General features: G+C 39.6%; 1 long non-coding RNA gene across 1 annotated transcript in view; it reads left to right on the top strand.

Annotated features, from left to right (window-relative positions):
- Positions 1 to 13,695, top strand: part of LOC110394178 — a 95,404-nt gene that overhangs the window by 50,422 nt on the left and 31,287 nt on the right. The window contains exons 3-4 of the long non-coding RNA XR_002435431.1: positions 9,235 to 9,365; positions 9,966 to 10,019. This is a non-coding gene — a long non-coding RNA (uncharacterized LOC110394178). The remainder of the gene's footprint in view (positions 1 to 9,234; positions 9,366 to 9,965; positions 10,020 to 13,695) is intronic.

Raw genomic sequence — 13,695 nt, forward strand, 5'->3', positions numbered from 1 at the left:
TGGACTGCAGGGCTTTTCGAGGGCCATAGGAGGTTTGGCATGTTTTTTAAAGCTATGTGGAAAATGCAGAGAGAGATGTTTAATGAATGTTCTGCATCTCTGCTTAATGCCCTATGAGGACGGGAAGCATTAAGTCTCAGCTAAGAACTTAATTTTGAACATTTCCTTTCCAGGCATCCAGATGAAGCATGGATATCAGCTGTTCTGCGTAATGTTCTGTACCCATATACAGGTTTATATAGAAAGACTTTGTAGTCTCTGCACTTTGTAAGTGCTGCAGGTTAAGCCCAAATTTCTGTTAATAGAAATGATACATATATTATTTTGTCACCTTGGAAAGCTCTCTGAAATCTCTGCTAGAAATCCAAGCTCTCTCCCACTTCAGCAAAGTTTCAGTATTGTTTTCCTAAAAGGAAAGCAAGAGTCTGGTGTTACTGGCACTCTGCTGAAAAAACAAGTTACCAAAGAATTCATGATGTACTATTCAAATTTGTGGCCACTGGGGACATGTCCATCATTTTCAGTTTGCATACACAGTGATGTCTCCATATTTTTCAAGCAATTTTAGTAGCTAGAGCTCTCTGAGTGTTTCACACATGCACAGAAATTACTGAAGCTGTTGCTGGTCAGCTTGGGATTGAAAGCTGTGACACAACAGTAGTCTCTTCTGTGCAGAAACAGCAAGGAAGAAGTAGCAGATTCTTCAGTTTTCTCTGATTAGTGACATAATTTAACAGATAAACAAAAAGCACCAGATTCTTCAGTTTTCTCTGATTTTTGGCATAAACAAATAGCAAGGGCCCTCTGAATGTACATTCGAAGAGATCAGCCTGGGAATAGAGATGACTGCTCTCGCTGTCACGTTCTCTCTGCTTCTGCAAGTCTCCTACAGCAGAGGAGGCAGGGCTTCTGCTAAGGCAAGCACTGCTAACCCCACTAATGAATGGAAAGTGATGTCTGAACATGTGATACAAGAACAGCACTTTCCATGTTTGCCTGATTATCGAAGAACTGGAATCAGCATTGACGAAGATAATGTGATGTCACTCTTTAATCTGGCAAGCCTGTAAAACCACTTCCTCTCTGTGTAGGCTGGAGGTCTCATGATTGCCATTTCACTCTAAAGCATTCATTGAAAATGATGTAAGACAGTAGAGCTTTGACTCCTTTTTTTTTTTTTTTAAATGAATGAATGGTATTGTGAAACTCTTTGCAGCTATATTAGGAAATACACTGGTTATTCAACAGAATATACTGATTATCTAACAAAAAGGAAAAATTAAAAAGATCAGATTAATCACAAAATTTAGGATTTTCTTTCTGAGCTTTATCTTTGATTTCATTTAATTTAACATAGATTAATACATCAGCCATCAAGTTAAAATTCATGATCTGAAGCACCTGGAGTCTGGGCATTGCCAAGGCTGGGGAGAAGTTGGTCCTTTTAAAGGTAAGGAGAGTTTCTAGCATGAAGATCTTGTCCACGACTTTCACTTAATATGGTTTTTATAGGTTCCCTGGAGTAGAATACTTGCATTTCCTGAGGTTTCCAGATGGCTAGGTAAATCTTGCAAGGAGGCTACTTCTGTTAGGATTTGCACTGCTCTGACTTGGGAATTGGGGTATTTGGTTCTGCAGTTTGTAAACTGCTGGTGGCCAGGAGTCAGTAAAAGATAGTAGTGAGGTCTCCAAGTCCTTTGGTTTTGCACAAGTAATGCACACTGCTGCTGTGGGGGTGGGGGTTATCCAGTAAAAATACACTGTAAATGTGTTCATATATGTTTCACTCTTTGCCAAATATACTCACAGTAGTAGCCAGCAGAAAGTCTTCCAGCCATCCCTCTCATACTGCTTTCTTTCTCTGGTTCTACTCTCTCCTGCCTATGAGAGTTGTGGATGCTTTAGGTCAGATGGAAGCCTCTTGCCACAGCTTTACTGTAGCATCTAGAATGTGAAACTGTGAGTTTTGTGAGGGGGGCATTTGGAGCCTTACGTGCTGCAGATAATACTCACTGTTTCCTTACTAAAAGAGCTCAGTAAATCCTTATTTTATTTTATTTTGGGAAATACAGGCAAGTATGGAAAAAAGACCAAGCTATTTTTTCAGCATATATATGAACCAAATTCTTAAAAGTTGCATAAAAGAGCAGAGGCATTGGACAGAAATGAAAGATGAGGGATACCATAGTATTAGAATCCATTAGTTTTTTTGTTCATGGATTTTGAGGAATGTTGCTTTGAAAACATGGTTTGAACTCTTTAGGAACTTCAGTTCGTGTAGAAAAACAGAAGATGTATTGGTTGTTCAAAGGATGACTGAGAAATACAAAACCTGCAGAGATCTGTTCTTTCAGAACACTGTCATTTTGGAGAAAGAAGTAGGCAGGCTATTTTTTGTTGTTATTGTGAAAGAGGTAGGGGAATTAAAAAGAAAAAATGAATATTTTGTTTAATACAAATTTAGCCTTTTCTTTCTTTTTGCTTGTCTTTAGATGGCTGAACTGAAAAATATCAATTATTGGCATGTCCAAGTTCAGTACAGATTTATGTGTGTGTAAAGCAGACTGTAGGAGTTTTTATTACCTGGATGTATATGCCAACTCTTACATAATAGGACAAGCCTTCTTCAAAATATTGTGTACTCTTTCTAACATGAAACACAAGCATGCATGAGGGCAGACTGGGACAAGATGTGTCACCGAGTCTGATGGCACACTATATGCAAACACCAAAGCTTGAGGGCATGACTGCACCTTTCATGGTCACATTCTATGTGCTGCTCTTATTCTTCTGGGGCTTGACACAGGCTTGAGGGTGACCCGGAAAGATGAATGCTTGGAAGAAAGGATGGTAGTGAGGTGTTCAGTGGTTTGTTTCTTAAAGAAAACAGGGAGCTCTGAGGAGTTCGCAAATTCTATTATTGAAAATCCTGGCCAACACCTGTCCAGTGTCACACTCTCAATCACTTTCCTGTCTTTTGTGTCACTTGTGATACAGCTGACAATGCCAACATAAATGACTTTTGAACCTCAGCACAAGCCATTACTTGGCAATTCAGCTCATGAGTTAAGCAAGGTCTGTGCTGCTGAACACATGCCAGCACGTTCCTGGGATGTTTCTGGTGATGCCATTGAGAAAAGTTTGTTCTTACACTGTGTTGTGGCTCGGGGAGCAATGGTAGTAGTTTGAATAACTTACTACTAAATGAAGCAATTAAAGGCCTTCTTGGCTTCCTATATTGTACCAGGATTATAAAAAAGAAGAATGTCTGGAGAGATAGGATATCTACCTCTGTAATGAATGAAAAAACACCATTTAGTAAATAATCAACTTGTCTATATTTTTATGTAATGACAGAGCTCTCTTCTGCCACCTTCTTCACTCTGTGGTGATGTGCTTTTTCTAAAAGCAACCATGCAGACTCCTAAAATTAGGGATTAATGTACAACTTTATTTCTTTTTCTTCCTAAATAGTTGAACAATTTAACAATTTCTCCCTCTCCCTCTCTCTCTCTCTCTTTTTCTTTTTCTAATGTATTCTAGTGATTCTCCCAGATTGATTGCTTAGTCCAGGAAATTTCCAGCTCTGAAGATATAAGCCTGGTAAACCTTTCATTCCTCAGGCAAAATACAGGCAAAAGTGAGATGGCCACATATGACAGAGTGAATGTACTTGGCACAGTTCATAAGAAGCCATCTTTGTAAGCAAAATGATTTCTGTCTTCCCAGCACTTTGAAAGGGCAGAAGAGTCAATTAAGATCTTGGAGGATCTCCAAAATCAGCATATGAGGGAGCTTCAGGTGCACTGGGTCCTTCTCCCTCCAGTGATGGCAGAACCGCTTACTGAGCCATTCAAGAGAAACTGGAAGATGGAGCTTGTGAGGTTGCCTTCCAAATAGCTTTAGTCACAAATTCTGCTGGAAACAGAGCTTTGTAATGACCTAGAGATCAAAATTGATTTACAAATCCATTCCTGTCTCCCTTTGTCCCTGTTCACACTGCTATATGCTATCCTTCGCTACCACGGTATGCATCATACTATGTTCTGAGGATGCTTAACATATTTTTGTATCTTCTTTTGCATATGAAAATCAGGTTACTAACATGCTGTAATTAAAGGTTTTGTATCAGTCTGGAGCTTGAGAAGGAGGATGCTAAGAATGTGGATGGATTGGGATCCCCTTTTCTAGCATGTCTGGATGACTCATTAAGGCTAATTTTAAATACTGATGACATATCTTGTCAGATTGGCTTACTTTGCCATTATTCTTTATCCCTGCACCCAAGGCCAGCTGCAAAGTCTATGCCCTGCTTTAGTCTCACTGTAGGTGTCAAAAGTTCATGTCACTGTGCTCTGCGGAAGTTGTTTAGCTGCAGAGAACCCTAATAATGGTCTTCTTAGTCCAAGATAACACCAAAGCTCAGAGAAGAGGTCAGATGATCAGCTTTTATATCCCAACATTGTGGTTGGCAGAGCTATGTTGATTTTTACAAGGGAACAGAATATCCAGCAGCACAGAAAGAGAGGCTATACTAATTCTTGACCTTTTCATTAAGGTCTTTTGTTGTGGTCTTCTTCTTCCAGAGAACTCTGAGAAGTATCTGCTCCACAACAGATCCTAGTTCTGATCTGTCACTGAAAAAAAGCATTTAAAAATGCTGTTTCCTTCTGTATTTATTTTCTCTGTCTCTGTTCTAGGCTTCTTTTAAGGCTTTAATATCATGGTCATCTTACAAACGTTAATGAAATAATCTTGTCTATTTCCTGTGAGAAAACTTCAGCATGTATTTTGGTACCTGCTACAGAAATCTGTTTCTTTGAGTTACTGGACTTACCATGCTTTCTTCTGCTGAATGGGAGAGCAGATATTTATTTGCTTTTGAGCATATATCCCAAAGCAGGGGTTTCTGTGTTTCAGCAGGAAGCAGAATGCTGAGATACACAGTGATTTGTTCATTGTGACACTGGAAGCCAGCAGAAACGCATAATTGGAAGCCAGATCTCTCTTCTGCCCTCGGACCTTTTCCCCAGCTTTTAATACGTTGTGTCTGAAGGCCAGATGTCAGGATTTAAAAAAATGGAAAGCTGTCATAATTCATTACTACAGACCATACCAGATGAGATGACTGACCAGTGTTTCCTTCAGTCCAGAAATGGTCATCATCTTCTGCTGTCATCTGTCAGATGTCATTTATAGTAGGTTAACTTGCAAGACAGGAAAAGAGAGCTGCAAGGCTTTCCTAAGGAGAAAAGAGATAAGAGGCTGCATAGCACTACTCTTCCAGACACTGCCTGTTTTTAAATTACAGTGGGGAGTAAAGTCTTTCCTGTCTAGCGTCTGTCACTGGCTGGGGTGTGGGCCTGTCTTCTGTAGCAGAGAAGTTGAGTGTGAGATCTGTGTCCTCCTAGGAAGTACTGGGGGACACTGCCATCTACTGTCTTCCTTACCTGAAGTAGTAGTATGTGGTTATCAATTTTGCTGTACAGACAGGTTTCTTCTCCTGCAGCTTCTACTTTTTTTTTTTTTGTAAGTAACTATTTTCAATTTCTTGATTTTCCTACTGGCAGATGAAATTTTATGTGTTCTGGTTTGTACCCGTTGCCTCCTGTCCTGTCACTGGGAACTATCAACAGTGTGATTTCTTCTTTACTTCTTCCCATCAGGAATTTGTGCCTTTGGCAAGATTCTCCTGGAGCTTTCTCTTCTCTATACTGAACAGTTACAGCTCTCTCAGCCTCTCCTCAGGTGAGAGATAATCCAGTCTCGTAACTGTCTTGGCTGCTTTTATGTGAATGTGCTCCGATGAGATTTCTCAAGCAAAGAAAATCACAAAAGGTTCTAAATACAATTACGCTTCAGCATAGCAAGCATAAAATATTTACAGAACTGAAAATAAAAACATCCTGTGTATATTTCTCATCTTCCTCATCAGTTTATAACATTTTAGCTAGAGCAACAAGTATCCTCTTTTTCCATCTTGGGGCTTCTCCCCAAACTATGGAATCTCTCTCCCACTCCACACCCTGCCCCTTCTCTCCCGTCTCCTTCCACTCCTTTGTCTTCTGTCTTATTCTGACCATGACTATCCCAAATATCAGTCCCATATGCTCCTAATGTTTCTCTCACTTGCACATTCCATAGCTTCTAATGCCATGATTCTTTCTTTGGCCTTTCTGTGGTTCTAAACTGAGGGAAATGAGAAAATCTTCCCTGAGAGTTAAGTCATCCTGTCTTTCTGATTATGCTATTGAATGGTTTTCCTCTCTAGAGGAAGACTTGTAGGTGTAAGTCTCAACATAGATAATGAGAACCACAATAAAAGACCATCATAAGACTTGAAAGGACAGATAGCCCAAAAAAGCAAATTGGATTTTATGTTTTGTAGAACTATCTTCTAACTACTAGCACCACTTAATGCATTGCCAGGGTTTACCATCTGTCTTCACAAAACTTTGACCTCCCGTTCATCTCTACTACAATATAACACATCAGGAGTTTATGCAGAAGCTAATATCTGATGATCAGAAATGTGAAGCCATGCTGTGGTGTTCAAACTCAGTTAAGTGAAGACAAATCATGATAACCTGTGAAGAGTAGAACTGGGAAAAAGGGACAGACTTTAATCTATGATAAATTAGCTCAGGGCTGTGGGTGTCAGCAAAGTCAACTTATGCCAGTAAATACTGTTTTTCTGTTTACTGTGTCTTTAAAGAGAGTGGAAAATGGAGATAAAACACAGAGCTGATGTACCTATCTGAGAAGAATCCTTTTTTTTTTTTTTCCTGTTAAGCCTGCAGAATTTATAATAATAAAATTGCAGGCTGCCCTTATTGCTATGTAGTAGCTGTGGTCAGAAGTGGATGAGTGATGTAGTTCAGAATTCATTTACTGAACTGGAGAGCTGTAATGGCTGCTTGAGGGTCTTCCTGTATCTTGTGGAGTTATCTGTGCACCTGGGGAAAATGCTCTGCCTCTTAAACCTGCTGCTGTAAAACAGATCTGACTCCCTGGAAACTTCCCTATTCCAGTAACATAGAGTGAGATCTCCAGCCGTTGGCTGGTACTGCCAGTTACAGATCATTTTAAGTTAGCTATTTTTTTAGACAGATACAGCCTGTTGTAAGTCTTTACAAAAGTATTAAGTATTACAAAACCCCATACAACTGTGCTATCAACTGTTGCCAACTTGAAAACACTTGATATCATTCATAGTGAACCCTGTGATATTTCCATCACTGCACAAAATTATTCAAATAAATACTCCTCTCATCCCTTGAAGTGGTTTGAGCCAAATACTGCTGTGATGTAGGAAGTTATTTAACCAATGAGCTGGTTATATCCTTAGGCATTTGTGTCTGAATGAACAGAGGGAAAATCATTTGTATTGAGTCTAGACAGTTCACCTAAGAAAAAAGCCTCAACTGAGAAGCACACCATATTCTGATGTTGAGGACTTCTGTGTGGTAAAGTCAAGAGAAGATGTACTGAGGCATGGAGTATAGTATCATTCAGCACCAAGTGAGAGGGCCAAGTATCATTCACTATGGTACCATGAAAGGATTGTGCACAGTACAACCTGGACAATGAGCTACAAGGCAAAAGAGGAAGAAACCATAAAGAATAAGCTAGTCAGCATGCAAAATAATCGTAAATAAAGCCTGAGGCATGATGGAGACATAGTGTATAGTACAATACCGCTCCTCACAGAAGTTAGACCGGATGAGCTTGGCAAATCAGTAGCTAGGAAGAAAGCTCTAATTGTTTTCATTAAAAAAAAATAGTTCTAAAGAGTCAAAGATGTACTTGATGTACTTGAAGCACTGTCAGCAGCGCTTACCAGTCTGTATAACTGTTGCAAGAAATGCACAACCAAATTATAGCAGTTTCTACATAACCTTATTTATGGTTGCCCATGCAAATGTTCTCCAATATACCTTTAATAGGGGATGTCTCAGAGTACAGTGCTGCATTGCCCGGATTAATAAAGGCAAATCTCCTCAATTTCCATCTTACTAGTCAGTTGTCCTATTGATTTGAAAAGTACAGCTACTGCAAAACAGAAGTTTGTTCTCACTGTAGAGATTGCAATGTGCATGGGGTTTGCTGGCTGTCAGGAGTTGTCACTTCTCATCCTCTGATCGTCACTTTTTGTCCTCTATGTGTGAATCCTGTCACTGATGATTCAGGACAAAGGAAGATGAGATATTCATGTTTTTCTTGAAAATATAAAAATTGAGTAGCTACATCTGGGTGTTGGTGGTGATATTTGTTTTCATTTTGTGCTGCAACTGTTAGCGTGTAACTGAATTGAATAACCCTTTATGACAGAGAGTTGCTCAGCACGTAAATATCCAGTGTGCTGACATTTTTGTTAGGTAGCAAGCTGTCACCCAGAAATACTGACTGCTGGCTGCTTAGTCGAAGTGTTCTGCAATTGCTTCAACCACTGGTTACATTGTTGTTTAACACAAGGCAAGAGGACTCTCTAGATTAGTCTTGGGGAAGCCATAGTAATGATGTGTGTGTGTTTAAAGTGCAGTCTGAGTTGTTTATTGCCATCTTTTCCATAAAACACGAAGTACCAGAGTGAAGAAAGCAATGTGTCTGGGAGTTAAACAGTTTTCTTTAGACACTGCCATTACTGTTTCCTACCATTACTGAGCTCTTCTAGCTGGAAGTAAAGCTTAGTGTCTGTGACTTCAGCTCAACTGTGAACAGCAGTTAACTATCATTGCGTTTTCCTTCTTCCTTGCCTTGAGATACAAGAAGCATACTCCTCACACTGACACAGATCATAGAGTCTCTGTCGGAACTGATAAGCTGTGCATCCCAACTCCTCCTTAGCCATGAGGAACGACAAACCAGCCTCTTGCTCCTGTTGGCTGATCTCTAAGAATAGCTGCACCAGTGTCTCTCTTCCACAACCAAGTTCTTAGTACAGGCATGCTCAGTCACAGGGAAGAGAGCTGTAGTCTTATTCTCTTATTGTCTAATTGTATTTTTGATTTTATGACCTTTCTTTACTGAATTCTAAACTGTGATGAAGCTTATCTGAGGACTTCATGGATGGACGAGGAGGGATGTGACTATATTATTCTTTGCATTGGGGAAAAAAAAAGGAGACAAAGATTATATAGGCTACTTTTTCCTTCTTGCATGTTTTCTTCATTTATTTATAACCCTCCTGATTAGACTTGATTGGCCACAATAAAGATTAAATTTTTATTTCAGGAAATGCTGAAGAAATACTGGCTCAAATTTCTGTCTCCTTCCCACTAATGACCCACTGAGACTCCTGACAGGTCACCTGATGACTTCCTGCACTCTCTGCTAGGACTTCATTTTCACTTTGGGATGGACAGGTGAGAGATGCAAAGCTTTCTGTGGGTTAAGTTGGCCCACTTGAAGCAGCCAGAGGTCTGGCATGCAGATCTGCTCTTGTCTTGCACTAGCTACTCACCATTTACAATGTGAGTACAACATTTTACAGATGGTAATCTCCTTGCTCTGGTACTACTTTAAGCCAACCATTGTATTTTTTTCTATCAGTTCCTATTTTTCAGCTGTTTGGTAAGATCATTGGAGCAGCACATGAAACTATGCTCAGACCTCTTATGTGTAGGGGGTAGGTGCTCCTATCTCTTGGTTTAGAAAAAGCTTAAATAGATTCTCCTACCATCTCTTCACTCCATCTTGCCCTGTACACACAACTAATGTTTTGGAGCCAGCATCTTCAAGGTGATAACGTATACTAGGGAGACAACTGATTCCAGGCATACTTGGGCATAATCTATTGCCTTAGATATGTCTTTTTCAATCTGTAAACCTGTCTCTGCTTTGTAATATTTCTCTTCTTTTTTTTTTTTTTTTTGCTTTTTTTCCCAAACAAGATAAAACAACATATGTAAAACAAATATTTCAGTATTGTCCACTGACTTTTTCCATCCATTTCTCCTTTGCAGGACTTCATAGGACCAAACAGAGGGGAATGGCAGAGAGGAACAGCTGAGAACAAGGTAAGATGTTTTAACTCGTCTTTATGGTATTTCTCATGCAGGTACTAGTGACTGGACAGACACTGGGATCATAAAAATTATGAAGATGTTCAGCCAAATCCCAGTCTTGTTACAGAGGGAGCTGTGGCTGTAGAAGACTGGGGGTGAGGGCAGGTAGATACTTCACTGTAAAGCTCTTAGAAGACCAGGGAATGCCTGCTTTGTCTTCTGTATACCTGATTTCCTAATCATTGGCATCACCAGGAAACTCTCTTCTGAACCTGGATATCATGGACTATACAGCTACTGCAGAGCCACCTGTGTAAGAAAACACCTACTTGTTTGCCACTCTCACTCTCTGTACATAGAATACGTATGTGGGTACCTGTCACTCCCCTGTACATTAACAGAATGTTAGAATTTGTTCTGTGTTCAAACTGATGAAATGTTCTATAGAGCAGTGTATAAACTAGTCTCTTCCAAATTACTTGTCTGAAAATATCTTTGAAATCCTTCCTTCAGGATGGTGTTATCAGACATGTGAGAACACCCACAGAAGCCAGGTTGCAAAATAATTCTTCAAAACTCCTGCAAGGTGTCAATTGACTAAAGCCATTTGCTCAGTTCTGCAGTAGGAGAAGTCAATAGAAAATCCACCTTACCACTGTTTATGTTTCAGCCATTTCAGCTTCAAAATACATACCTTTTTTTATGCTTTACTGACCATTACAGAAGAGCTTATCGTTATTCATGAGCTGGAAATGAGCATGATGTATTAACACTACAATATTGTCTCCTGCTGGTCACTGGCAGTAACAGTCAATTTTTTGGCAAGTCAGCTAACACCAAATCCTGCCCCATTCCTCTGCATTTCAGGAATACACTTGGAGTGTATTTTCTTGAACATTTTCAAGCAAAAATGAAACATCCCCAAAAGAATACCTTCTTCATTTCTATATGGTATACTAATGATGTAGCAATGGAAAGGAGATAAATTTTACTCTTATTGTTCTTATGTTTATTTGGCCATTCTCTTTTGCTTTCATCTTGAAACAGAGGACAGGAAAAAAAAAGATTTATTCGGCCCACTTCTTCAAATATAATGATTGGTGGCTGTGACAATCTCCTCCTTGTTTGCTGCCGCCTACCAGAAGACACTTATGCATATCCAAACATGTGGTCTGGAGCTAAGATCTCTGATTTGTTCTTTTGACTCAAACCATCCCCAGATACAAAGCTTCATACACTCTAGCAGGTGTACTGGATGTTTGGTGTATGCATGCGCTACAACTTAATATATTTTCCATATACCGAATTGCAAATGTCCATATAATTACCTACTCAGCTTAAAATTACTCTTAGTTCATCATAAAATAAAAACATTTATTTGCAACTTCCAAAATAAGTGATGTGATTGCAAATATCAGTGGCTCTTGCTTGTGTCACAGTTCTGAAAAATAACTGCTTCAGGCTGATAAAAGGCTGAGGGTATTTCATCCCTATGGTCTTCTCCTAGACCTACTTGAACACTGACTAAAAGACCTGTATTCTGCTATCTTTGATAGTTTTCATAGGTTAGGCAAAACTGAAACATTAAAACAAAAGAACATGGTTCTCCCAGTTGCGTTTTTGGCACTGCCTTTGTTCTCTTTTCCTTTCATTTAGCAGGACTGGCATTGTTCACTGCTGTGAGATCTATGCCTTGGACTTAGAATCATTGGCCATATTTTATCTGTGAGTGAATGATGAAATCATCTGGTTGTTTTTGAGAAAGTGTTAAATGCAAGGGTAGGGCATTTAAGGGCCAAATTCTGCCCAGAGTAACACCTGTTTGCCTTAGGGATTTAAATTAAGACAGAATTTCTTTCCTGAGCTAAATTCATCTCTCTTATGTGAAAGAAACTTTCACTTAAGCAATTTTGAGTGTTGCAGATCTAGCAAAACAAAATATGGCTTTTTGAGAAGAAGCGCCAAGTTTTATTTCATTTGAAACCCCGCTGACTTCATTTGTGCTACACATAAGTGAAGGAAGGCATTTTAAACTCAGCAGCTTATTGGTGGATGCATTATGAGTTGGAATATGTACACACTGTCAGTAGGTTTTTCTGAAGGAAGGTTTTCTCAGCCCCTTCACCAGAAAGTAATTGAATGGGTTACAGCTATATATGGCTCAGCTTTAAAATCTCCCCTGCTGCTATGAAGAATAAAAGCAAATGAGGAAACTGTATCTAGACTGGAAGTGATGGTAAACTGAGTTTTACTTGTAAAAACAGAAAGGGTGAATTTACTTCCCTAGTTCAGAGAGTTCTCTGAATTGAAATATCTGAATGGGTCCTGGTGTGTCAATTTTCAGACTTCCTTTTGAACTGAACTGTATTAAGAGGGCAGTTGCAAAGACTGCAATGAAATGCCAAACGTGTGAGGTTTATGAAGAACTGATTGGCAATCAGACTGGTCTCTGATCGTTTAACATTGGCCCTGGACGCTCTGCAGGACAGTTGGATTCCCACATTATACCATAAAATGCTGCTCTCGTGCTGTCAAAAAAACCATACTGAAAATAACTACTGATCTCCTTTCTAAAGGGTGACTGAACAGCCAGATACGTGTGTAACACAAGCACATAAATAAAGGGCTGGTAACCAACACGCACATCTTCTGCAAGGTGCGCTGTTGTGGGTTTGGTTAAAGAGGTTTTAACCAGATTTGGACAGCTGTTGGATGTCTATGTGGGAAGATGATTTCATATGGAGTGTAAATTAAGTTAGGGATAAGGTTGTGAAGATATGCCCATCTCCTGGAGGAACAGACAATAGGGTAAAATGTGTGTAGGAGAGACAGAGAACTTTGTTCACATATTAAGTCTTACTCCCTAACATCCTTCTATTAAAGGAGCTGTGAGCAGAGGTTGTTTAGTTTGTGACTGATGTCCTGAAGCTGCCTTGGATAAACACAGTAGCTCCAGTGAGTCCTGCATGTACCTGGGACATTATCTAAGACAGAGGTGCCACGAAGCAGTGTGCTACAGGAGCTCAGTCCCATCTCCTAGTGGGCTGGCAGCTCTTCTGATCTTGGGCTCTGGTCTGCTGCATGTCTCAAATCAGGCTGTAATTTGCCCCACAAATCAGCCCAACTCAGCACTAACAAAAAGGAGGGAGTGGAAGCAGTCTTTACTTTACAGTCTTGACTGCAATGTGATTTCTCAAAGGAAGGGTAAACGCACAGCTAAACAATACTTCCACTTTTTCAGACTCTAAACTTTGCCTGATGACTTAGTCATGAATTAAGAGGCCAGCACAGGAATGTCAGGTAAATTGTCAAGCCCTCCCAGAAAAGAAGCAACATTGCTAATGCTCATAGTAACATGACCATATCAGCTCATCCATTTCATTGTTTGAGATTCCTAAATTAGTTTGTAGTTTTTGTACTGAAAGAGAATGAAGCCCTAAGAGCCAAATGGAAGAGAAGTTGCTTTGCTGTAGTTTTTCCTTTGCAGATCAGTTCTGAGAAAAAAAAAAAAAAAAGCCTCCTAGTCGAACAACATTGCTAAAATTATTTTCTATTTTGAGCTTGTGTTTAAGCTAATCCTTTTGTTCCATTCAGAGCTCATCCAGTGATGCAGTGCTCCCGTTTTTAGTTCTCAGAATTGTTGCCCATAGCTAATCTGTGCTCATATCTAAGCCTCCAGAGTTTATAT

The sequence above is a fragment of the Numida meleagris genome, chromosome 2 (assembly GCF_002078875.1).
Source record: "Numida meleagris isolate 19003 breed g44 Domestic line chromosome 2, NumMel1.0, whole genome shotgun sequence".
Classification (NCBI taxonomy): domain Eukaryota; kingdom Metazoa; phylum Chordata; class Aves; order Galliformes; family Numididae; genus Numida; species Numida meleagris.